We start from the raw sequence: 18,311 nt of genomic DNA on the forward strand, positions 1-18,311 counted from the left end.
ATCGGTAAAATATGCGGGCAATAAGTATGGATTGTTATTAACACGGGGCGCGCGGTGTCCGCCGCGTTTCTGAATCCATTACCTCCGCATGGCGGCTGAAATACCGGCCGATATATCCGACCTGGTGTGTACATCGCCACACCGATGGCGAGGGAAAGAGAGAATGAGAGAGAGAGATAGAGATGGAAGTGGAGAATGAGAGAGAGGAGGTTGAGAGGGGAGCGTGGAGAAGAGGGAGAGGATCCGGAGAGCGTATGAATGGATTAGCAGCTACGGCGGGCACGGTGCGGCTGAAATTACGATCGGATTTCACGTACCGTACACCCAGACCGTATACGTATGTACGTACGTCCAGGAGGTGAGATACGAAAAAAAAGAGAGAGAGAGAGAGAGAGGTTTGGAGTGTTTTCATTTCCGGCTGGAGCTTATTAAACGTTGCGCGTATACTCGATATAACCGGCTGATCGTGACTTCCCCTCGTTACGATGGTGGACCGATACCCTCTGCGTACGTCCATTCGTGCTTTCACCCTCTCTCGTCGCGACGCGTTCAATCAGTCAGAAAGTTATGAAGATTTCTCTTTCGTCTGCTGCCATTATATTTAACAACTTACATCGCTTAACAAATTTTTTCCACTTCTGGAAATATTTCTGGAAAAGTGTCTTTGATTAGAAACTAATCAAAGCTTTAATCTCATCGATAATGAGAGTTAATATTAAAAATAATAATAACGTCATTTTTAAAGATTTACGTCGAATTCTCATCCGTCTCGAGAAGCTTTTATAAATTTCTCGCCGTCTTTCTCGCGGTGGCATTCACGACTGTCTTTAAGAACGTAATCCTTTGCTTGCGGGAAGCTTTCCTTTCCGGACTCTTAAAATGAGAAGACAAATAATCGCGGTGGAACGAGTGCGGCAGGCGACTGATGGGTCTGGCGTGGTTCTAACTAGACGCAATCAAGCGAGGAGCCGGAGTTTGCGGCCAGTTACGAGAGGTGGAGAGGAATGAAGACTAACAGCGCGTCGCTCGGAGGCTAACCAGAAGTAATGCTACCTCGGATCAATCTCCCTGGACCGGAATCCAAAGCCGGGGCCAAAACCTCCACCTATCCCTGCGGACAAGTTGGATCTCCCACGTCTCAACGAATCCCGATTTCTGCGTAGAAAACGTATCTTGTTAACGCCGTAACATCTGAATCGCATCCACGCTATTTCGCAGTTCTCTTCTACTTTTAACACGCTCATATTAAATCGAGCAAAAATGTTTAAAAAGTTTTTCGCGCGTTTGATCAATTTAATAACGAATTATTTATTTTTGACATTTATCAATTGCAATATGTTTTTATTTTTCGTCAGATTTTGCCGTATCTATATTTTATTCCATAGATATATTGCTATCACAAAGCAGAATTAATTTCTATATTTAAAGTGGATTATGTGCAAAAAGTGTTAATTAATTTGAAAATCTGATTATCGTGAGTGAGCAAGTCAAATTTCAGAGTAGACGGATCACAACTTAGAATTTTACTGTCTCCACATCAGCGTAGAAGAAGAATAGAAAAAGATAGAAAAAGATAGATAAAGGGAGATAGGTAAGCTGCGAGCGGATTAGAAAGATTTCGTCTGTCCGGAATGGCTGCCGGCGCTAGATTCTTTTATTCTAAGTGTGAATTCCTCGCTCGCGGAATTTCCCCGCTCTCCCTCTCTTCTCTCGTGAGCACACGTACAGGCGTATACATACAAGGGGAAGCATACATTCGCGCGGTACGTGTACGTGCGCTTGTCAGCGACGACGGAGCCGGAAACGGCGTGTCGGATGAGACGGAGTTAACTCAGGTTGATTTACCCCGGCGGTGGCGCGGCGCTCCAGACACGTAGCGCCAGATTTAGTGAGACGTCGTGACGCCACGACGGATACATAGATATCTTCTAGGAGCGTACACCTTCACCCTTGCACCGTCCAGGCGTTGTCTGCCGCGACGCGAACGTCGCTCTTTCTCTCTTCCTTTCTCGCCCGCGCTCCGCAATCCTCTCGGTTCTACCCGCGTTATCTTTCTCCCTCCTTCGTTCTTCCCGCTCGCGGGAAGTAGCCCGCTCACATAAATTAGGGGGACGACATCTCGAGAGCGCCGCAGAAGGATAGAATGCGAGTAATAACGAGAGAAAGAGAGATCGAGCGAGAAAAAGGAGACGAATACGTTGGATATGACGGAAAAAGAACGGCGGATATCGCGTGTTTAACAATGCTCAATGATCCCGAAAGATTTGTAACAGTCCGTTTTGGCAACGCTGTTTTCGAAGTATTGAAACGATAAGTGTACGTTATGAATGATTGCAAGATCGGAGAACTTAAAGTAAATTGGCACATCAGGATTTAATGAAATTTCTTAAATTCGAATTTGTTATTAGTTGATACATTATTTTTGGTTATTCTTTTTTCGCCGCGTCTAAAGCCGACTATTTATTTCACTTACTCTGCGATATTTATAAACAAAAACGACCGTATAATGCTCGGAACGCGTTCGGCGAGACCGGACAGACACGAGCGGCGCGTGAACAGACGGGAGCACAGTGGATACATCGTAGGCACACCGGCATAATAATAAAGGTCCGGCCCATTGCGATCACCTGTTCATTCCGGGGCGTACGAGCGGGCGCGCGAAGCCGTGCGACGCGGTCGGATCGTCGGGGTATTTATCGCTATCCGAAATACATTCATTTTCATTTCGAACATTACGCGCAGGTGGAGGAGAGGGCGATCGCGGCGCGGGGGTTGTGATCGGCGCGAGGCGGGGGCGAGACGGGGGGAGAGAGGACACCAGCGGCAGCGGCCAGGGTATTACCAAGAGCCAATGATATAGTGACTATTACCGTCACTACATACCCGAGCGCAGAGTGATGGCGGGTGACTGCGTGCCTCGATAGCGCTAAGCCTCGGGGCAGTAAAATACATTGGTCCGGTGGCTGTGATCCGGCCGTATCAATGCTGCTCGGCCGTTATGTGTGACCCGCCACCCTCGTCCGGACTCGCGCCCCCCCTCCGACCCCCCTCGTCCATCGTCGCCACCCTCTTTCGGACCGTTCGCCACCCTACGGCCCTGCGCCGCGATGCCTCAATACGACTGCGTTATACGGCATGTCACTTCGTGATGTATCGGCATGCCCATCTCTGGATCAAGATAGAGAGGGTCGATGTAGGATAGAGAGAGAGAGAGAGAGAGAGGGACGACCGAGGTTACGAGGAATTGTCAATTTTATTAGCGGTTGCAGTGTCATTTCGCGCCCGCGCGTGGTTAGACTGCTTGGCGTAAATCGTAGTTTATTTGATCTTTTCAATCGGAGTTTTTGTCAGTGAAAAAGACGATGCTGTGAGCAGACAAAGGCGCCTGCGAGTAGGCGCTGTAGTGTCTTCAGACGAAGACGCGAGGTATCGTCGGGGCGTACGCATCTATCATTTCAATGAATAGATCTTTTTTTATATTTATCTGAATGATAAACAACATAACTTTATCAGTAATGATATTGCCATTACGATAGAATATGCAAGTAAAGATATAGACTGGAGACTAAAAAAATATAAAGCAAAATTTCTAAAAAGTTAATATTACAATTTTGCAATTATATGAAGCATCATACTTTCAAGTTAAACGTGCTTCTTTTGCCTGAGAAAATTGTTTAAACGTTCCGTTGCTACTAAAGAATATCGCTTATCTGAGTTGTCTAAAACGATTTCTTTTGTTTGCTTTTTTTTTTTTTACTTAATATTAATTTTTAGAAAACGAAACTTTACTAGCTGCAATTTTTTCCCATTAAATGAAATATGATGCGATATGACGAGGCGTCATATAAGAAGGCGAATGAAATCATCAGATCCCCCGTTCCAGCTGTTCGCGAGTGCTCACGATGTGACGGCTCGCCGCGGTACGTGCGAACGGGAAGCGTAATGCGGACGGGCTAAAGAACGAGGGATGGTTGGCACCATCCATCGAAACGTCCGGGACTCGATTCGCGGGATCATCGTTAAGACACCGCAGGGAAAACGTGCGGCTGACTGAGCGCGTCCGCCCGCGCCGGTAAGAAAAATTAATCGCATTCTTCTCCGGGCAAATCCAGGCCCCTTTATCCGTGGCAGCGCGAATACCCTGTCGTTTGTCAGGAATAGTGAATTAATGATGATTGCTACTCGGCTCAGGCCGAATGAGTCCCACGCTCGCCCGCCCTCCCTCCCACCATCATCTCGTGGCGTCCCTCCCTTTCCCCCCCTTCCTCCTCGCCCCCTCGCCCCCCGTAGTTTCGCTCGTTTACTTTAATGCAATCATTAACGGGGCGCGGCTACATCGTTCTTCCTGCGTTTTTCTCCGCTCGCTGGAACGTGTTTCCATTTTTCCGCACGCGCTCCGCCCGTAAGCGTAAAGAAACGCGCAAACTTTCGTGAAGTTGCCGCAAATGCGTGATCCGACCGATCCTCCGATGAATTAGGCCGCTCTGATGGGGGCGATTAATTCATAGAGCGTTCACATGTTCTGGGCATTACATCTCCGTGTCTGAGGAAATTATTAATTTATTATTAACGTCTAAGCTAACGTCTTAACACCCGAGGCGTCCTGGATGTTATCAGCGTTGATGACCGCTTGGTGCCAAGGCAAATACATTTGAGATTTAAATCTTGTTAACAATTCCCCTCGCAGTAGTCTCCATAGGACGATTACAAACTAATGGAATAATTTTCTTTGCATTTGAAGACACAATATTTTACTGTTTGTTACGTTAAATCTAAGAAAATCGGAGTTTTAAAACTATTTCTGATTTAAATATATATGTTTATGCAATCTAAAAGTACTTTATAAAGTATAACATGTTTATTTGATGGAGTATAACATATTTTAACTCGATTGAATTTTTTGCAGTTGTTTTGTAATTAATTCGACAATTAATTTTGATTGCTTATTAAATAGATTGTTTTTCGTGAGAAATACATTTTCGATAAAAGTATTCTACGTGTCTATTGAACGTAGCAGCCCGGTTGAACTCTGCTTGAACCACGCACGCCTCCGAACCTACTGCTGCTTATCTAGCAGCGTTTGCCTAGGGATAATGGACCTGACAAGCATAATTTCGCGTACCCTCGTGCCTCGACCGCTGTCATAAGCGTACTCGACGGTATTAAGTCGGGTGTTAAGGCGCGGAGAGAGTTCGCCCGGCGTGGACGGCTCAAAGGTTTCCCTTCCGTTTCTCGGTGGTCCAGCACGCGCGATTAGATCGTCAACTGCGGGATAATTAAGGAAGACGGTCGGACGAAAATCCCCTTCTCGCCCTCGCGGCACCGCCCCGCCGGTCGCATGCATATTTAACGAGTTGGCGAGGCCGCGGGCGTGGAAGACGCTCTTCTTCCTTTGGCTCTCGTGAAGCTCCTCCGTCCGGAAATTGCTGAAGTTTCACACCCAAGAGCGGCAGGAGACCGAAAGAGCGGCGACGGCCGTCCGGGACGGTCTTTCGCGTCTGGACGACTGAAATCAAACTATTGTGCCTCGTTACGGAAGACTCCGCTTTGTGCAACTCGTCGAAACGCGGCAGCGAAAAGTTAAGAAAGGAAAGAGAGCTCGCGGGTATAAGATCAATCGGTCACGTTGCGTTGAGATCGCGAATTTAACGAGTAATGCGACTTCGATCTTTTGTCACATAAATCATCACGGTTTACTTTGATGTTACGTTGTCATAGACGTGATATAAATTATTCTAAAATGATTTTATGAAGACATAATTTTCTAAAAACGTAAAAAAAATTAAATTGCACAAGTTCAAACGATTATTTCAACTTTGATATACTTCTTAACGCACAAATCTCTTGTTTTAATATAATTTTCTTGTTTGTAGCACCTATTCGACATTCACTTTTGTGAATATAAATATCGAATTTCGCGTATCTGTGTATCTGTAAAGCAAAAGGGTCGCAAACGATATACGTTGGAATTACGAACAAAACTGGCTACAATTATACTGGTATATCAATACCAGGTGGGAGTAGGATCAAAAGTGGTGCGCGATAAGCAATTATTAACTATATCCGGTAACAGCGATTAAGCCCTTTCCGTATCAGGCGTAAAAGCGTTCTGTTATCGACATAGTCGTGCGTCATCGCGCAAACGATGATTATTTGTTTCGACTGCGGCGACGAATGCATTTGTCAGCGCGTGCTTCGTGAAACCACGCATTTGCCTCAAGGGCGTCATCGTTCACCAGAACCCCACGTTATGTTGCTCCCTTGAACGAGAGAGAGGGCGAGAGCGAGAGCGCGCGCTCCCGTAGGAGGAAAGAGAGACGCTCGGCTTGTTCGCATCCCAGTCGGTAGGTAGGTAGACACTCACACCAAGATGAAACCACTTCATCGCCGTTTAAGGCAGATAAGCAGCAGCTATCCGTAACCTCTCTTCAGCTGCGAGAAGACCGGGCTTCCTCGGAGGCGCTTGGAACCCGAAGTGAAAATTTGCGAGACATTTATATACGCTGCTGGAAATAATTGTTCTATCCTTTTAGAATTTCCGTGCATCAACATTTCTAGTGTAATAACATATTCTTTTGACTTTGAAACTCGCAATAAACAATTTGTATCGAGAAGTTTGATAAATATACAGTTGCCGAACGAAAGTTTTTGGCTAACATATATTTCGTCTAAAGAAAAACTAGTGCGACATATACAGATTTTGTCTAATAAAGAATCATTGTAATATTTTTTTACTCATATAAAATCATTTTATTAAAATTTTTCATTATTTTTAAATTTTAATCGAATAAAAGAGATGGTTTAGTAATAGTTTGGCGATTAATTTTACCGCGCAGAACCCATTTTATCAAAAATTAATTTTTAATTTCCGCGTTTCGTAGATTAATGAATTTGACAGAGTTCGAGCGAGAGAAACAATAAATACATAAATAAAAATCAATAATTCTATATATAATAGATAAATATATAAATGAGAAACGAGTTAAAATATCACGTGGAATTAAATTTTTTGGACAACTAATTTCTTATGTATTGGAATGATTTTTATTTGGCCGACCTTATAATCTAAAGCCAGATTTTTTTACGAATAAATGATGTTATTTTTATATCTGATATTTTTCAACCGTTTTAATTAGAATAGCTCGGGTGTAAATGAACGAAATAACATAGGTTATTCCAAGAGTCATAAATATGTGCGATCGTATAACGGAACTGACAGTGAAGCTTCTGTCCACAAGAAGCGGCCGTAAAGCGAGCGGCAAAAACGCGACAGCGCAGAAAACATTGAAGGAACTAGGAAGTGACTGCTAATTGCCGTGCAGCTGCAATGCTATCTGCACTCCCTATTTGTCGGGTCGACCCGTCGAGCTTATTTTATCGCCATAAAAAACTTGCGGAACTTCGGCTCTGTGCGATATTCATCTGCCGCACTCACTTCCGGTTCTCCATCCTTATCAACGTTGAATGGGGATCCCGAGAAATGCAATTTGCGGATATTTAAGGATCTTAGATGATGCCGTTATTTTTCTTCGATATCTACGCGGGTACATAAGAAAGTTTTGAGATTTCAAAAAGTTTCCTACTCTGTAACGCTAATTCTTTTCACAGCGGAAACGAATACTAACCGTGGGAACGTTTCCGCCAAAGATATGAGTTTGAAAAGACCATAGTGACATTTATTTATAGAAACTTTAGAAAAGTTTTGAATAATTAGTAACTTCTAAAATAAATTTACGTGAGCAATTTGCAGTCTATTCTAAATCAAGCTTGCGTACTTTTTTGCATTGTCGAGTAAGAAATTAATAATCGCGAGATAAAAAAATCGTAAGACGTTTCTTGTATGTATGATTCGCGCGGAAGTCGGTGACTTGGGGCGCAGTTTCAAGTGGAATCTACGACGAGTCTGTCCATTGTTCCACGTATCGGCAACCGGTGCATGATCAATGTTGGTAAACTATTCGGCGCGATCTGCACGTTGGAGGACTTATGCTGATGTCGACCGTTCGTTCTCCAGTGCAGACGCGACCGTAGAAGCACCACTCCTCGAACAATCGCTCTAAGATTCTATGCTCGCGGAATGGCCGTTAATTTATACCGAATTACGAGCCGAACCCCTATTATCGGGTGCGGCATGTGAATCGAAAGTTTGGCGCCTGTCGAACTTCGACGAGTTTCTGATCCCTGTTCCGGTCTTACTAACTCGCGCATTGTCTCGCAATCGTCATTATTTAGCATCGAACCTACATTTCATCGTCGCCGAGTACGATATTAATGCACGGTGTTCCTAAGCCCTTGATTAAGTGTAAAGATATATGGCATATCAATGAGAGTCGGCAGTTATATAATTTACACGAAGAGATTTAACTTTTATTCAGAGAATATTGTACTTAATAGAACAGAACTCGCGAACTCTTTTATAACATGTTTAATAATTGGCATTAAAAATGTTCTATTATTATCATCAAATTAGTGAGACAGTTTACATGAGAGAGAGAGAGAGAGAGAGAGAGTTAATCTATCTGCAAAAAATTTTCGAGTTTTAAGCTTTTGTATTTTTGAAAATCTCAACAGAAGAAAATTAAACGCACGATCAAAACATACGAATTTTTTATTAGCTTAAGAAGAGAAGCAAACTGGGTTGCGAAAATTTCAACAAATACAATACTTTGCATACATTCAATCGAAAAGCTCCTACTACGATAATGGTGCTCGCACGTGTAAAAATCCCCGTATCTTTTTCCGAACGTTTATCGGAATCGTGCAATCTTCTCTTCCATTTCCCATCCACGGAACGATCGACGAGCGAGCGCGCGGCTCGCAGCGATTCCCGCATAATCTCGCGGATCCGTTATTCTGTCGCAATAAACAGGCCACCGTTAATGGGACGAGGTAGCACGCAGGCTGCGTAGGCGTGCGGAGCGAGACTCCCGCACATTCGTAGCGCCGCTACGCCGGTAAAATAGTAACAGCAGATGGTAACAGCAGGGATGAAAGGGGGAGGATACCGCGGGAAGGGTTGGCGGCTGCCTCGGTGGCGAGGCGAAGCAAGTTGTATCTCACAGATCTGTCGCGTGATTAAGCTTATTAAACGCTTAACTCACGGCGGGCTGGTTCTGCTCTCTGTCTCGCCCCCCCCCCTCTCTCCTCTAGCATTTCGCGTTTCGTTTGCTCCAGCGCTTGCACCGCAAGCTCTCCCTCGTGCCGTCCCTATCTCCGTGCCTCTCGTCGTCCGTTACCATAGTTTTGCAGGCTGGTGTCGAGGCGGACTCGCGGAAACGGGAAGGGCGGGGGGACGATGGGTGCAAGGATGATAGAAACTAGGAAAGGAGGGCCGGCGAGCGAGAGGGTCGGGGGATAGAGGCAAGACTGCCAGCAGCCCTGCACACCAAATCATTGTTATTACGGAATATTACGCGGCTGTATCAGCCGTGCAGACTCCGTAGCCAATAAAGTGCGGTTACGTCCCTAATATGGTGAATCTCAATTTTCAGCGCCTGCCCTGCGAGACGCTCAGGACTCCTTCCCTTCCGCGGGAGCCGTGGAGACGCGGGGAGACGGAAGACAGAACGACGCCGGAAAGGTAAGTGAACGACGAAAGAAAAAAAAAAAGAAAGGATGAGGCGCGTTTGCGTCACGAGTTCAGTCGCAGATTGAGTTGCGGCACGGTGGCGAACCGCGGCGCGTGTTACGAAATTAATCCGCGCGGCTCGTTATTACGGCAGTTACATCGACCGCGCTTTTGTTGCTGAGCGCATCGAAACGCCGAACAATTCTTCTTTGTTAATGGCGTCTGTTTACGATATAAAACTGTTTGTCCGCGATAATGGCCGTCGCAATGCGTACCGATAATTATTTCGAATTACGAAATCGCGGAATGGGCTTTTACACGGAATTACGGAGCGCAATCATTCTCGCGTGCATGAACGTCGATCGCGGGATGGCCGCGTTCTCCGATTATTTTGCCGGCCGATTCGTTGCGCCGGCCACTAATGGGGAAACAAAATCGCACCTTTGATTACGGTGGTATCTGTTATCGTACGCGCGCGGCAAAGAGTCTTGTTGTGGTCGGCCGATGAGAAAAATACGGCTAATTAAAATGCATCTGCAGGTGACAAGTGAGAAACATACGAATAAATTAATGTGAGATAGAAGCTTTATTATATTTTCTAGATTGAAACTCACAGGGATGATATCTAGGACAATATAGTTAAAGGAATAAACATCGAATCGTAATACAAGAATAGATAATAAGTGTTTAAACGTAGAAAAGTATGTTGAGCCAATAATAATGCAGTTGAAATAGGTGAGCAAAACGGACAGAAAACTGATATCACGAATATCCAGTTTGCAATTGTACAAAAGCGCCGCGCGACAAAGCAACTAGCCGTGTGCCGATTTTCGCGGGCTCTTTACCTCAACAGCGGCGGTAAAAATCCTAGCAAATTTTCAATATGACGCGCACCAGATTCGCGCGGAGATAATCTCTCGTTTTACGCTTTACAATTCTCGTTTCCGGATTCGCGTATCACAACACGACGTTCGCGCGGATGTAGCCGTTCCTCTCGCCGCGAAGGTCGGACGTGACCCAGCCATCGTAAAATTCGGCCGCCACAGCAGCGCCGGATTTTCTGCGGAATATAACGCCGATTAGCCGTGCCGTCGCTCGATAAAATAATTTATCGAATATATTTCAATTTCACGCGTATTATGCCGCCCCGAAAGAGTAATTCAATGGAAAATATAAATATTCATTTGCGGGGATTTAAAGCGAACCATTCCACTCTGTCTCTCCCCAGCCCCTCCCCCCCTCCCCCCCCAACCTTTCCCGTCCGCGCTCTCTTTCTCTCACTGCTCATCCACTCTCCGCTGACCGCTCCCCGCTCTCCCCCCTCACCCTCTCCCCCTTTTCTCTTTTATCCCGCTCTCACTCACTGGTCATCCCTCTCTCGAACGACCGATGATTTATACCGGCAAAATAATAATTTAATTTCACCGCAGTTGGGCACGATACAAAATTGCACGACAAAAATAATAAATAAATTTTGCGCTGGCCGCTGATGTCGATTTCAGCCCGCTACCGCGCCCCCGTCGATCCCCCTTCGCGATCCCCGCCGCTCACTCACACCTGTGCGCACCGGTCACAGAGCATTTTTTTTATACATGCCTTTTTATTGCCAAAAATACCCGTAGGGTACCGACGGCTCCGATGTAGATGTGAGCGGGTCAGTGTCGATTACACAGATACGCAAGTTGGTAATATATTTTGTATATATGATGGCAAGCACGAAAAGCTCACTATGTCGTGTAAAACGCGAAATCGCGGTTTCCCAAATAAACTCGACTGAATGAACCAATCGCGCGTGCAATCGCGTGTTTTTTTTTTTTTTTTTGTTCTCGTTATAAAGGAGGCTGACGCGCACGTATTTGGATTGTCATTAAAAGAGCTGCTTCCCAGATTGTCCGATTTTCCGAACACGTTCGACACGGGATGTCTGATTTAATTAACGAGGAACCGTAATTTGCACGTCTGGTTCGATGAATTATAAATGTTAGATTATATTCCGAATGTGGCCTGCATTCTACATAGCGCTTGCGCATTGTAAATTCTCGTATAATAGGAATTATTATTAAATTTTAAGTCGACATAGTTATCGAGCGCTTCCACAATCTGGTTAAGTTTATCACATGTCAAAGGTTTTTAATCTTATCAGCCCTTCTGTTTATTTTTTATGTACAATTTAAATGGACGTTTATTAAAAAATCGAGAAAAATATGGAACATTTAAAAAGAAGAGCAATATCTACAGATTATATTTGAAAAGTAAAAATGAATCGAATAGATTTGCTGGCAGGATTTAGGAAAATCACATCGTTTGTCTTCTAATAAATTAATTTTAATTAAATTAGAATAGAAATGGACAGTCAAAGTATGTCATCTTTTAAGTGAATTTAGCGTGATATTAAGAGTTATAAAATTCTGACGACACCTCGAATCGTGCATGCAAACGGTCTTCGGCATCGAGACGAGCGACACCGCGGAGCGCGTCCCCATGTGCGTAAAATGGTTTTGTGGGGCCCGGCACGATGTACTATCCCGGGCGCGGCGCTAATGGTCGCTGAACAAACATTCATTACAGGCCCCCCTAACACGGGGCAGCAGCGGTGGCGATGGCGACGATGCCGACGATAGCGATGGTGCCGCTCGGTGCTAGTAGTGGTGGTGGTGGTGGCAATATTGTTATCTTAGATTTATAGATGTAACGGATGGCGGACACTACCCGCTGTGTGTGAGGACGGGCCACCGTTCGCTCGGACATTAAACGCGGTACCGTCATAGCGGCCCCTCCGAGCGGCCGTTTTACCGCCCTTTGAAAAGCGACCGTGTCTCCCTAGAAAACCGCCGCGTGCGCTGCCGACGCTGCGACATCGCCAAAAAGTCGAAAATACAAAGTCTGTTTTGTTAGTATTTAGCACAAGCGCAGGTGACGGTGTTGGATAACGTGCTTAAATTTCGCTGATTTCGGAGTGCATAAATTATGCGTGCAGGTGCTACATAAGCAACACAAAAATTGAGACAAAAGAAAAAATGTAATTGTATGATTATATATTCATATCTAGTGATATTATACACATGCTCTCGCTTTTTTTAATTATGTCAAATAATAACACATTTTATTGGCGTCGACGAGGATAATCCTTCGGCGAAAAAGGATACGCGAGACTGACTCATTTTACCGACTCGACATATCTCGCATCCGTCGTGAGTAACAATAAAAGCGCATGACGCATTTCCCAACCCACGGGCGCTCGGGGTTGCGCCTTCTCGGCGTCTTCGTTCTCGATGGAGAACACCGGCTCGTCGACGACCGGCCGGACGACCCCGAAGCCGCGGTATCTGAGACACTTGACGCCATTAGCGGCTCCAAACTGCTCCTCGCGCAGTTAAAGTGATTTGCGACTATCCGTAGCCAGAAACCAGCTCTCCACCCCCTTCGTCCGCTCTCCCTCGCCTCGTCTCGCCTCGCCCGTGTAGATCCCCGCTTTCTCCCTTTTGCCACCGACGACCCCGCTCGTCGCTCTTCCTTCTGCACCGTCGTCGGCTTCTGCCGGCGAACCCTGAACCACGCCAGCCACCTCGCCGCCCTTCCAGGATTACCGGGGAGACCAATTATTATTCCCACAGCGAACAATGGCACGACGACTCGAAAACGACGCTTCCGCCTCGAAATATCGGTTCCCTCTTTCGCCGGGGCGCTTTGTCCGCGCGACGCCGCACCGCGCGCTGAGTATTCTCGCCTGCCCCTTTGCATTTTTCGGCGATAAATATGCGCGCGCGACGTCGAGAATCCGTGCACGCGGGCGGTCGCGGGAGAGCGATATCTCTCAGGAAGAACGCAAACGGAAAACTCTTAGCGACCGCCGTCGTGTTCCGAGTCCATGTAATGCCTTTAAAATACGACTCGTTCGCCGTCGCGCCGTGATCGACAATCGAAAACGCGGCGTGAAGGCGTGAAGGAGACGACCGATCGCCTTTACGAGCATCGCGATATCGTTTCTTCCCGACCCGGCGGTATTCTCGCGACCTGCTCCATCGCCACTTTTATTAACCCTTTTTAATGCATATTAACTAGTCTCGAGCTCAGCAAAAATTAATGGAAGAATTACAGTGGACTGAGGGCCGCGAGAGCAGCTACGGTGGTGAGAGGGGGGGAGCGAAGAGAGGGTCGGAACGACTCCCGGGCGCGCGGGAACGCATTCGGGAATATCACCGTTAGCACTTCCTATTAGCGGGGTTCTTCATTGGCGCCCGGCCGCCGCAGCCCTCTCGCAGCAAACGATATCGTATAAACGTGTCGTTAATTACTTACATCGCGCTCGCGAGAACGCCCACCCTTTCCTGCGGAACGTTTTCCCGGCTCCGGTCTCCCCCTCCCACCCGCGGATCTCTTCTCTCCACCTTTCTCGTCATGGCGTTACGACGCCACGTGTTAAAGAAACAAACGTTTATTAGAACAAAAAAGGCGGCAATTGCGCGCCCGACGACGTTCCTCTCTCGCGTGCGAGCGCGCCCCACCTATTACTTCCAGTGCCAGTTAAAGGGGATTATTCCCGCGAATGGTCGGACACGAAGATGGCAAACCGCGACGTCATTTCGCCCGATCCTCCCCGGAATCCAGTTTCTCCGGTCGACGAGAGAGATTCGCCGTTCAATAACGCTCGATCGCGCGCCCGGATTACGTTCGGCCCTCGATCGATTTTTCGTCGGCGTCGTTTTGGCGCGACGCTGCTCGGGGGGCTGTGTATCGAGAGCACCAGACCTACTCGATCGGTCGACATAATTGGAACAGGCATAAGTGTATGTTTATTGCGCCGGTTCGTAAAATTATGTAGTTTAATTTGACAAATTGGCGATTATGATTAATGAGCATCGGCCGCCAGTTAACCGGACGGCCGTCTCCCGTTTCATTCGTTATCATCGTGCCAACCAATTATCCAAAATTTGACGATGTGGACGGCGGTTGTCGTCTGCGTGTCGCGATAGTGGTCGCCCGGTTAGCGTGACTGCGATCAGAGTACCGTCCGAAAGGATAAATATCGCCGTTGATAATTATTCGTGTAACGTACGCCCGGGAAAATGGGTAAAATTCGTCAGCGAGCGCGCGTATCTCAATCGACGATTCTTCTCGAATAACATTAATATTAAATGTATTTCCGGCAATTAAGATAGAAAGCAGCTACTTGGTCGAAATATAGAACACAATCTCATTGTGTAATTCGAGCACTTTTCAAGATTAGGGCAGATTAGATCAAGGCTTTTCTTATCGAATTATTTATGTTGCAGTTAAGAATGTTATACGGCTGCTTATTTAGCTTCTAATTCCAAATGGACGAAATACGCGCGTTTCTTTCATGCTGAATTTTCATATTGCCGTTAATTTTGACAAAATCGTCGTTTCGATGCCGTTACGCCAGCCTACAAGGTTACAAAAGACCGATCGAGTGCGGTGCAGTTCTTTTTTGCCGACGAATGGGCGAGCTTCCGTGAAACGAGGTGACAAATGAAAAGATTAATGCGGAAAACTACGTTTTTAGCGTTAAGAGTGCCTACACACGAATCGCCGACACTATGTTCCACGGAGCGAAGCGCATAGCGAGTCGACGTGATTGATAGTGGTTTGATTCAGTCAGCGGAGTCCGCGAGCACGCCCGCATTTTCCGGCTGATGTGCGGATCATTTATCATCTCCGGCGAGGATTCCGAGGAGACCGCTCTTTTTCTTTCACGCTCTCCCCTTAACTTTCAGGTCGCGTTCTCATTGCGGTATTAAGCGGTCCATCGTTGACAGGTTAACCACTGATCTCAAAAAATGACTCTGGGGAAAAAATGTTTCGTCATTCGAATCGGAAGTACGTTACGCTCCCGTTCCATTTTTCTCGCCAAGAGAATCGCCGGATTCTCGAGCACGCTACCGATTCCGGGACGCTCCGGCATAACCGCGTTCGCGAAGTCGTGGAAAAGTGTAGCGTGGCCGCACTAAAATTTCAGCTAAATAACTACGCGTGACGTTGGGCGCTTAAGCGCCGAAATGAACGGGCGCTATTAACGATTAAAAACAAAAAAAAAAAAAAAGAAGAAACAACGACGGAACGAAAGGGGAAAAGGAGCAACAAGGAAGCGGTAGAAAAAGGCGAAATATGAGCGCAGTTAATAACACTTTGCGGGAAATAATACTGCGAGAAAGGCCGCTTACCGTGACAAATAACGGCTCTCTCTCTCTCTCTCTCTCTCTTTCTCTCTCTCTCTCTCTTCCTCTCTTTCCTTCTCTTCTCCCTGCGTGCTCGCTGCCCGCGCCTTCACCCCTTTGTTGCCTCTTGTGTGCGGCGTACACCTCCCCCTATCCCTTCTCCATTCACACCCCGATTCTGCGAAGCGTTTACATTCCCCATGCATTTTTCCGCGACCCTCTATGTGCACGCACTCGAGGTGCGTAAACGCAGCTGGTCAATTCCAGCACTCGAATCAATGGACGTGCCGGGGAAGAAGAATCAGGCGGTTGTCATAGGTACCATACTTCGTTTAAATTGATACGGATCGTCTACCGAGAATGATAAATGCATTGCGTCTTTCTTCATATCATTTTATTGGACAGAGGTATTGCGACTAAATTTCCTTTTTCGCTCAATTCAAACGGGCAGAATTTAGACAGAAATTTAATTTGGCATTCTTGTTACACTTTTTGATATTTACACAAAGTTAAAATTTGCTGTATCTGATGGTTTCCTACAAAGTTTTGTCAAATATAAAATTATCTCCAAATTGATATCATAGAATTTGATATGACATTTAATCGTTTGGAAATAACATGTACACAAAGCTTCTCGTAAAATTTAAGAAACAAATAAAATGTGATATGTTTTATGATATTCAACATCACGTATCGCGAAATATTCGTTTCTACCTTGTCGTCGCAAAATTTACTCGTTTAGCACTGATTGGGTCACACTCGAACACGACGTAACGCACGGCGGAAATATCGCTCTGAAAATCCGGATCGGTTAGCTCTCGTCGCGCCGCTCGATTTTGCCTTATCACTGTGGATTTATTTGTTTCCTCCTTTTTCCCGCTCTCCATCGAACCTCATTAGGTCGTTCGGCACTGTCGACGCGATAACAACGTCACCCAGCGTTCAGCACGCGCCCGTCAGCGCTCGAAACATTCACAGTTGACAGATGTCACGTGCTGGCCCGCGTCAGGCCTGTCACCTGTCAACCACCGGTCCGGACGAATTACGCGCTACAACGAGCATGTGTTACGTCTCGAATAATGCGCGGAAAATTTCAGTGAACTATCATTATATCGGCCGATACCCGCGCCCGTGTACGTACCTTTGACAGAAAGCTGATGGACAAGCGGAGAGACAGAATACAGTTCCATCGGGGCCAAAGTTTACGTGTGACTCGGCGCGCGCGAGAGATAAAACAATAAAAAATATATATTGCTCGTCGGCGCCCACCAATAATTTTCTATAAAACGTCCGTGCGCGAGTCGAACACGCCGGTGATATCTTCTCGCGTCGAATACACGCGAGAACCGTTTATACATTACAATGTTTAAACCCGTGTGTTAACATGCAAAGAGATAAATCCTATCAAGACAATTCCGCTAACTCATTCAGTCGTTTTATAAATTGCCGTGTGATTTAGACGCGCGATTAATTGACTTTTGTTATGATTTTTATCGCAAAACTTTGAGAATAAAATATATCGATGTATGAAACAGAGAAGCGACAAATTTTTTTATACAAATTATTCGAATTTAACTTTAGAAGCGTACTTTTTCAAAACTAAAACTATTTTTATTTTGATTCAAAGTAAAGCCTAAAAATGCATTATGAGTTATTTAATGTTGAAAAATAGAAACTTTTCTTTAATTTACGTCAAATGAAGTAGATATTATTTTAATAGGATTTTCCTATTTTTTCATTGGATTCGCAATGCTTAATATACACATACTTGTCGTGAAGCTTGCAAAATCCGTAAGCGATGCGAGTGCGATCGGTAACAGAAAGAAAGAAGAAATGACAAATGTCTGCGCGCTTGTAGGAACGCGGCAAACGAGCGACGCCGCTGAAGAAGGCGCGGGGCAAACAATTTCAAACACCCGGCAACGAACATTACAACGCGATATTACGTGGGATGAAATAATCCAGCCGGCTTCCGCCTCGTGAACAGGAGTAAACGAGGCTCCCGTGCTAATTGCCGCGAAAAGGGTTAACGCCGCTCGCTCCCCGTCGGCTCTCTCCAACTGGATATCGCCATCCATATTTAATTAGCCGGCTGCGAGTGTTCTTCTTCCCCGGTGAAACGCCCACGCAGGAAGGGCGAGAGGCGGGACGGAAAAATCATTACGGTTCAGTCCGAGGTCAACCGTGCCGTTTTCGTGCGGAAAGTCGAAAGCGATACCCTTTTTGATCTTCGACGGAAATGACTAGACATTTACTTTATCCGTTATATTTCCATTGTTATACTTGGAGATGCAATATTATGTGCACGTGGGATTTTTTTTCACGCACGGCTGAACGAGGATTTGTAAGAGGAGCCGCGTACATATGTCCTCGCACGATTATCGATTTAAAAGCGATTCCTCGACTCCTTCGCTCTCCTTTTGTCTCGCTACGTCCCGTTGCGCCGCTCGCCGCCTCTCCTGCCCTTTCCACATAGTCTTGGCGCGGCGATTTATTCGTATCGTCGCCATATCCGAAGCATTATTTCAAAAGGAGTGTCCACACGCCTAGGCGAGCCGTAGGAGCAG

General features: G+C 46.1%; 1 protein-coding gene across 1 annotated transcript in view; it reads left to right on the plus strand.

The window, feature by feature from the left end:
• phtm (phantom) overlaps nucleotides 1-18,311 on the plus strand; it is a 157,354-nt gene that overhangs the window by 30,276 nt on the left and 108,767 nt on the right. The window contains exon 4 of the mRNA XM_012372708.2: nucleotides 9,492-9,580. The gene's annotated coding sequence lies outside the window, so the exon portion shown is untranslated. The remainder of the gene's footprint in view (nucleotides 1-9,491; nucleotides 9,581-18,311) is intronic.

This window comes from Linepithema humile, chromosome 5, assembly GCF_040581485.1.
Source record: "Linepithema humile isolate Giens D197 chromosome 5, Lhum_UNIL_v1.0, whole genome shotgun sequence".
NCBI classification, from domain to species: Eukaryota; Metazoa; Arthropoda; class Insecta; order Hymenoptera; family Formicidae; genus Linepithema; species Linepithema humile.